General features: G+C 42.9%; 1 long non-coding RNA gene across 1 annotated transcript; it reads right to left on the bottom strand.

The window, feature by feature from the left end:
- Positions 1 to 6,029: 6,029 nt before the first annotated feature.
- On the bottom strand, positions 6,030 to 7,076 carry LOC118160739. Its single transcript, XR_004747650.1, has 2 exons — positions 6,921 to 7,076; positions 6,030 to 6,843 (listed from the first exon to the last, which is right to left on the bottom strand). It is a non-coding gene; the product is annotated as an uncharacterized LOC118160739 (long non-coding RNA).
- Between the last annotated feature and the right edge of the window lie 1,605 nt (positions 7,077 to 8,681).

The raw sequence follows: 8,681 nt of genomic DNA, 5'->3' as shown, positions 1-8,681 counted from the left end.
TCCCAGACACATTGGACTCATTGCACATCCTTTGCATAGTTATTCGACGCAGGCACCGTGGCCATTTCTACGGGACTTGGGACATCTGCATGACAGCTGGGAGTTCAGGGTGGATGCTTACCTTCTTCTTTTTCTGACAGCACAACATTTCTGGGTGGAAAAAGGTATATCTGAACATGTGAAAGTCATGATTTTGGGTGTGGTGTTGCACACACAGAAGCAATGGCAGGTTTTAACTGTTACATTTCTGATTAAAATAGAGAGGTTCTTTTTAAAACCTCTTAAGGTCTTAAAAAATCTGACCTGTATTTCCTTGTTTGACCACGTTAACAGCCATTGCGCCATTGTTTAGTGCTTTTTCTCTACATCATTTTACATCTAACACTTGAGCCATTCCAGTTGTTCACCACCACCACTGTTTCAATACTACCGACGTACGATTCAGCAGCTTTAGGATTTGTCCATACAAAGTCTTTGAAGAGAGAAGGAAACCCACAGAGCATTTTCTCCCTCCTAGTAGTTAATTTATCACATCTGAAATTTGCAAGCTTTCTTCCACCCAGTCTATCAAACACCAGCACCACAAAATATTTAACAAGATTTGGATCCTGAAAAGATTTATTTCTAGACTTAACTTTAAGCAAAAAAATTACTTGCGCTCTTACATCCAGGGATAGTTTTGTGTGGAAAGAGGTGTCAGAATGCCAATACATATGGCCAGGGACATTTTAGCTGATTGAGAAACACATGCTTTTTTTTTTTTTTCCTTTTTTTTTTTTCCTGGAAACAGATATGCCCATTCTAGAACTTTCTGTTCCCAAATTAACCCCATTTAAATTTAAGTACTGGAAAAATTTCTCCCAGAAACGGGGTCTCTACCTACTTCTTTGCATCAGAAGTTATTCCAGACCTCTGGCCAGCAATTTTAAGTGTTCTGTATTGATTTTCCTTTGCTGGCACCATCCTACAAGGCAGCGAAGCCCAGAGAAGGCGAGCTGAGCTCAAGGGTATTCACAGCATTTATTGCAATAGACAGCCCCCTCGACGGGAACCCACATGGGAATGTTTAATCTGGCCAGTCGGAACAGGCCAGTTAACCATCATCAGATGGAAAAAGCACTTGACGATATCCTGTAGAGAAGTATCTTAACACTGACAGGGGCTGAGGAGCAAAAGATTTTCCAAGCCCTGGTTCTTCTGACTTGCTCTTCAGAGCTGTTTGTGGATTGCAGCACATAACTCACAAATATTCATTTTTACTTTTTTTGTTGTTATTATTTAGACCACCACAGTGGTTTGAAAGACACTTGAAATACAAATTAAATGAAATTCCCCTGAAGAGGTCACTGCTCATCAAATACAAGCCGAAGCTATGGGAGAAGGTGAAAACACCTGAGAGGAAGGAGTGAATGGCTATGTGATAATCAGGTGCCATGGATAGCTTTTGAAATCTGAAGATGAAAAAACCCTTTCCGACCTGAATGCAGAATTTAACATACATTTTAGCAGACTGTGAAGGCTGGAACGATGACCACAAAGTTCATTGAGGGCAGATTTAGAGAGGAGAAGTCAGTGGGAGAAGAATCAGCACCAAATTATGGGCAATGTGACAGGGAGCCTGGGCAAGGAGTTGGCAACTTATGTCCTGTCTGTCCTCCACACACCAACAAAGAGAATGAACTTCCAGGATCATCACGGCTGTGTAAAGTAAAGCACAGGTTAATCCTTCAAGCTCTTCATTAATTTTAGGGCACTGCAGCTCCATTGGTTGTAACTAAATTACCTGTGATTTTCATAGGGGTGAGATCAGAAGCAGACTCTCTTTTTTTTTGATCTAAAAAAAAAGAAAAAAAAAGAAATGTTGACTACATAAGATATATTACATGGGTGTACAATTATCTGGAATAAGACACACAATAACATGCTGACTAAAGCAGAGGATGGCATCACTTTCATTGCCACGCTACCAGCACCAGGTTCACGTTACACCTGAGCACAAATGTTACTATGCTGCACAACAGAATAATATCAAAAGCTAGATCGCATTACTCACCCAGGCTGAAACAACACATTAATTGACACACAGTAAGCTGGCTACAGTCGTGTTTTGCTATTACGCCGAATCCGTACAGCTACGTTCATGAATCAGAAAGATTTCTGAGACTGTTTTTCAATAATTGAGCGTTCCAGTGAATACTTAGTTAGCAACAGCGTGGTGTGTTACTGCGAGATGGCAGCAACATTAACACGATTTTAAGGAACAAGCAAAATGGCCCCGGCATCTATGAACTGGCAATCAGCAGCCTCCCATGTATTGGAAAAATATTCAAGAGGGTGTTACTGTCACTTATCCAGGACCAGTGCAAAAAAAAAGCATGCTTAGATATTTCTGTAATGAATGTTCATCTTCCAAACCAGATTTTAAGACTCCGGTATTAAAAATGACTAACTAGAGGAAGGAGTTGTACTATTTTATTTAATTTTTCCCCTCACTCAAAAAAGGAAAAACCTCTTAAAAATGCCTACATCCACAAAAATCCTCAGTGCCTATTTTCTTGTCTGCATAGGAAGGTTATTTCTTCAAACAAATAAACAAACAAAACACAAGTTTTTCTTCATTTTTCAGTTCACTGCAATTTGAAATATAAACATAAATATTTAATATAAAATATGGATAAGTAAAAGGAGACATAAACAAGCAAAAATGTGAGAATTCTTCAGCAATATTTAAAATATAACTTTGCAAACAAAGCCTTTGTGCATATCGCTGTCAGCAAACCTGGGGGGGGGGGCTACTGTGTATCACTAAATCAACAGCGCAAGGCAAAATGCAAGTACCATTTAAAACAAACAAATGAAAACCATCTCAGCAGTCAAGAAGTAGAAACTGTAGACTAAGGATCGATGGCCTGAATTTTGCAGGAAGTCTGATGAAGTGATCATGATGGTCCAACTGGGTTTAACTATTTTTACTAGCCCCTTAGTGCATTCATATTATTACACCCTCTTATTTCAGGATCAGATTGTCTTTCTGCTAGGAACACCTACCACATTATCCAGTACTCAGGACCAACAGCACCGAGTTAAAGGACAAGTGTACTTTTTCCTTTTCACCATCACTAGATAGCCTGTGATTTCTGCACTATACTCTGCACCCCAGCAGCAGGCATCTCAAACAAAGCAGTGGTCGCCACCTGCTCCAAGCCCTGGATGAGGTGGATATTTTAAGAACAAGATAGCAGGTGACTGTCTTATTAAAAGCTTGTCCTAAAACACATACACAGAGGGAGCAAATTCTTTCTATTCATTCTTTCTACTATCCATCCTTAAGGGTTTGACTCTTAACATTATTACTGCTTTTAAAGTACAGGAGATATTCAGAGAGACCAATAACCACACAAACACATACACATCCCATCTGACTGCACCTCACTTTTATTAAGTGCTGTTTTTCTCTTTTTCTCCCAATTATATTCATTGCAAGAGTTCTTCCAGGCAAAGTAGGTGACATGTAACCTCTCTGACATACCACATTTTCATCCACATCTTTATGTGGATGAAACTCCTCCGCTTCTGAACGTAACTGTATGTTGTCTCTTTTATATATACATATGCAAGTAAAGGTAGATGTAAAGGAAAGGAAAATACGCAGACAGTTTTTGGAAGAGACCTGCACTGGGTTTAGTTCTTGTGGGTTTATCTGCAAAAAGTTTGTTTTGTTAGAGTTGTTTTTACGGATTACATTGACCCTGAGTCATTTGGAGAGAAAGAAGACTGTTATATTTCTTGTGGCATGAAACCAACCAACCAACTCTATTTCTTGCAAATCAATAGGAGAGAAAAAAGAAAAAAAAAAAAAAAGAAAGAAAAAAAAAAAAAAAAGCTGTGATGATCAATTTAAGGAAGTAGAAAAGTCTTGTTTTTTTAACAAAATAAATGTAGTTTCACAGTGACTATAGCAGAGTTTGTAGCAGCCTCCTCCCTTACTTTATCTCAGCAGATGCCTACAAAACCCAATTACTGGATGATCCTCTCTTCAAGCCAGGTGGTAATGAAATGATGATACAATATTTCCAGCTGTTAGCACAACGTCTAACTTGTAAAACGCGGAGACATGCCCAGAAAACACGGGCAAAAGTAGGTAGGGCTGCTGCTTAATAGTAGTCTTAATAATAAGATGTTAACGATACCGAAATACCAAGTGGTATTTACCATGAAACTCACAGATAGAAAAAGTCCTTCAGCTATTTTCTTTTCCAATGTCATTAGAGATTAGCTTGCTTCTTTTTTTACCCCTGCCCAGCATAACACTCTTCTGCTTTCTGCACAGACTTAGATACTTGCATGTGTTGTACTTGGCACTGTTTCGTGGTAAGATGTAATTTATCTTTTAACTTTCGCTGTGATAACTCTCAGCCCTCAGGAAGGACTGAGAGATTGTCAAATCTGAATTAAGACTCCGCAGAGGTCTTGCAGCAGGCATAAACGACATTAAAGCTCCCAGTAAAGTACCTTCCTGCTGCTGAAGTCGTGGCGTTGGCAGGAACCAGGCATGGCACGCTCGCTGTCCTAGACCTGTGCTGGGTCTGGCATTCCTCTGCCAGTCACTGGCATCTGTCTGAACAATTCACATCTGTGCTTGAATAACAAGGGGAAGCCTTGGGCTGTTCACTTCCTTGAGGCATCGGTGAATGCACACAGTTATGGGCCTTGCAGTTCTTCACTTGGTCCTCGTTCACCGAAATATAATAGCTCTGTCAGTTGTCAAGTGCTCAAGCTGAGAAGCTTTGTGTAGTGACAGAAAGATTTGCAAACGGAGGGTGAAGTTCTGCAGATTTTTCATACACCTTAAATTTTACTGTGGCTGCTGTCAATAATTGTCACAGCATTTTATGGAAGAAATGTCTTGCAAAAAAAGAAATAACACTGGGCAATCATTCCAATTAAAGTCCTTCAAGTTAAAAAAGGACAGATGATTAAAATTCCTTTTTTTAAAGATTATCAGCAAAAATGGCTGCAAAACCAGGACAGACTCATAGATGTGCCTGAAGTATGGGTATGCAAGGGATGGTATTTTACTTGGGATATTTTACTCGTCTGTAGTAGTAGCTATCACTTCAAAGTGCTCCGTTCAGATACTACTCTCAGTGCAAATTCTGAGCCTCTTCTCCTGGCATTAAATTGGCCTCATGTACAAAGACCAAGGAGCCTGAGCCTTGGACAGCAAATTCACTGCAGTCTGCTGTGATTGCGTGGAAAACATGAAAAGTTGTGCTGCTTTCTTTGGTCTGTTGATGGACAAATGCCGCTGAACACTGTGAGAGTGCTTGCTGTATCGAACTGCAGTCGCTGTACCACTCTGAAATTTGTAGTGCGAAGACATACTGCTCTGTTGTAGGGAAGTCTGGTTTCTCTGGTTCCACCATATACCCCCAAATGCAGTAAGACATGCCTGCAGCAGCATGGGTTAAGCTAAAACTAAATTGCTTCTCCCATAAACAAGAATTATAGGGCAAAACGCAGTTTTGCTGACTCCATCAGTGCCGCCATATCTGCAAGCGTAGATGAGGGGCGATGCAGCTGTTGTGAGTCGCAAACCGTTGTGTATTTTGACAGTGTGGTTTTCCCCTCTTGCTTCCCTCTTTGCTTTGGCTTAAACAATGAGTCTGTCCGCTGACGTGCAGAAGAGAAACACTGTTCAGATGCCAGAAATGATCTGCTGCCTTTTACCAGCTCTTTTGCATCCCTTCCTTCTTGCCACCTGGTAACACCGCGAGTAACAATATGTCCAAAAAATAACGTTTTAGATCCAGAGATTTATTGAAACCCTGTCCTGGGTAGGCCCTTTGCAAGAGGCTCCTTTTGCCCTCGAACAAGGCAGCTCCTATTCTGGGTCTGCACACCTGAAATGAGCTGCAGATACGTCTTCTCTGCAGCTCCGGGGATCAGGCTCTGTTGTTTACCTCCTGTAATAATGATTCCACTTCTTATAGAATAGGACTGTTTTTTTCTCTCTCCTTCTCTCCTTTTTTTTTTTTTTTTTGCGCATGCAACAGCTGGGTTATGCAATCATTTCGGGGAGGGGGCTTGGCAGGCAGTCTCTGCTGAAATCACACCCATCAATCTAGAAAATCATCACCAGCATTTGTGATACGGGCTCTCATCCACAGTGCCCTGGTGTGGAGGAGCCTCAAAAAAAAAATCTCCAAATGTCGGTGAAATTTCCCTCTCTTTGTGTACACAAACGTGGTCCTCGCATCAGGATCTGCTTATATGAGTCAAAGAAGGAAAGAGGGGAGGGGGGAGATAATCTTCACTGCCTGGTTATTTATGTATTTATTCATTCCAAAGCCAGCCTGTACCCCACCTCAGGCACGGAAAGTGTTTATATCTCAGGAATCACACCCACATTTTACATACCAGGAGCTCAGCCCAGCCTGGGGTTGCTCGTGATTCCTGTGACAGCCAACAGGAGCTGCACGCGTCCACCCGGGAGGGAGCGCCTCTTGACCCGCAGGTGCTGCCTCCCCTTTGCGAGCAGAAAATTAATATTTTATAGCCAAGAAAAAGAGCTGGGAACGGCCCCACTATACCGTAGTAGCCGGCGCCGGGTGTGATATATAGCGTGCTGCCTAGCAATGTTGCTAGGAGACACGGCACCAGCCACGAAAATCCTACATTCGCTCGTGGTGGCTGGCGGGGTGGGCTCGACGTGACGCTTTGCACAGCCCGGGCGGTGCGGGAAGAGGTGCCTGCTCTGCTCAGGATCCGCCTGCCGAGACGTCTCCTCCGCCGCGCTGATGAGCTGCATCACGATGCGCCGCGCGCTGCAATAATTTTCCACTGGAAAAAAAAAATAAATATATATATATACATGCCCCCTCCCCTCCCTGCTTCCTGTTTCTTAATGCTCTTCGAACCTGATTTAGAGAGTAGTGGAATTTTACAGCTGCATCCCGTGATGCTCTCGCTCTCAATCCCATGGCCTGGCTCATACCTCAAACTAACCGTAAAGTCGGATCACAATGATGTGACTCACTATTATAACTAAAGATAGATCTTGTCAAAGCAGTCATGAGCCCTGGATGCTAGATGTTTTGTTGTGATTTTTTTTTCCTCTCTTTTCCTTGCTGCTCCCCTCTCTCCTGGCTCCATAACTTTTGACCTTTGGAGGTCCATCCCATGCGAAGGAGTATTTGGGTGGTACATAATGCAGGTACACCAGATGTTTTCATTAGCCTGAAGAAAGCCATGCATGGCTGCAAAGAAGCAGCACACAGAGATGTGTGAGCTCGTGGGGGTCCCAGGTTGGCGTTTCACAACTGGGAGACTGCTAAACGCCACACAGCCACAAGGCAGGACGGCCACAGAAAGGAGGAAGAAGAGTTTTTAAGAGGGTTTTCTTCTAACAATCTATTCCCCCCCCCCCCCTCTTTTTCTTGTTATTATTTTTTTGTTTCCATACCAGCTGATTTCAAACGTGAGCACTCACCTGGAGCATTTAACACCCACAAAGAGCAGAGCTGCACTGGTGCAGGAGGCCACAAAGTGGAACAACCAAGACACCAACCAAGAAAAGAAGGGCTCTTGCCCAAAGACCAGCAGCTCCTGCTAAGGCCACAGAAGGGCTCAGCATCAGCCAGGAACAGGCAAGCGGCAGGAGAGGCAAGACCTGCTCTGCCATCAGCCACCCCATGGCAGTGGGGACATGTGGATCGTCAGTTCTGCTGAAGCTCCATGGGCATATTTCTAATAGCTCCGTGGGACAAACTCACCTGGCACCTCAGGAGATGTGCTGAAGGAGAGCAGCTCCTGACGGTGCAAAGCGATCTGAAGCCCCCCCAGCCTCAGCTGCCCAAAGCTGGGGAACGGAGGATTTACTTTGATTATGCCATAAATACAGATACAGAAACCAGCAGGTGAGGGAGCTGGAGGCAGTCCTCTGTTTGGACATATTGGACCCGTTTCAGCCCTGTATAATTCCACTAGTGTCAAAGGCATTACACCAGGGATAAAACCAACCCATTATTTTTAACCTGGCCATTTCCTTTTATGCCCCTGATTCAGGAAATCCCTATGCAAGCGCATGGCTTTAGTCATGTGAATATTCTCACTGGAGGCAGCGTGACTGCTCACGTACTTGAACACATGCAGATATACATGCAGGACTGGGGCCTGAAACAGCATTGGAGGGAAAGGAAAAACTAAAGTAGTATGGGAAGAACAATATGCTGTAAGGGTCTGTGAAAGGTGTCTGTCCACCTGGGGAATTACAATATTTCCAGCTAGGTTTCCCCTTTTAAGCTTAACAATTTTAAAGAGACCAGAAGTACCTTTAGGAAAACACTGTAAGGTATGACTGCTCTAAAGGGACGGGGGAGGAGAACAAAATATCCCATATATCATTAAATGTTCCTAAAATATTTTAAAAAAAAATCCTTTAACAAAAAAGCTAGTTATGCAAAGGTCCTTTGGGGACTGCAATCTATGTCTGTGACTTTCATAACCTTGCCCCGATTCCCTCTCCTGCACTTGCAGGGAACACCCTAGGGGGCTTCCTAGGAAGCCTCAACATGCGTGCTTTTCTGCAGTGCTTCTGGCTTCCCAGTTCTGCTGTTCCTCAAAAAATACACAAGCCAAATCATGACTTCCAAATACCAAGAATTATGATCTTTAACCAT

Source organism: Oxyura jamaicensis, chromosome 1 (assembly GCF_011077185.1).
Source record: "Oxyura jamaicensis isolate SHBP4307 breed ruddy duck chromosome 1, BPBGC_Ojam_1.0, whole genome shotgun sequence".
NCBI lineage: Eukaryota > Metazoa > Chordata > Aves > Anseriformes > Anatidae > Oxyura > Oxyura jamaicensis.
Note: the sequence above shows the minus strand (reverse complement) of the source record. Positions and strands in the feature narration are given on the sequence as shown.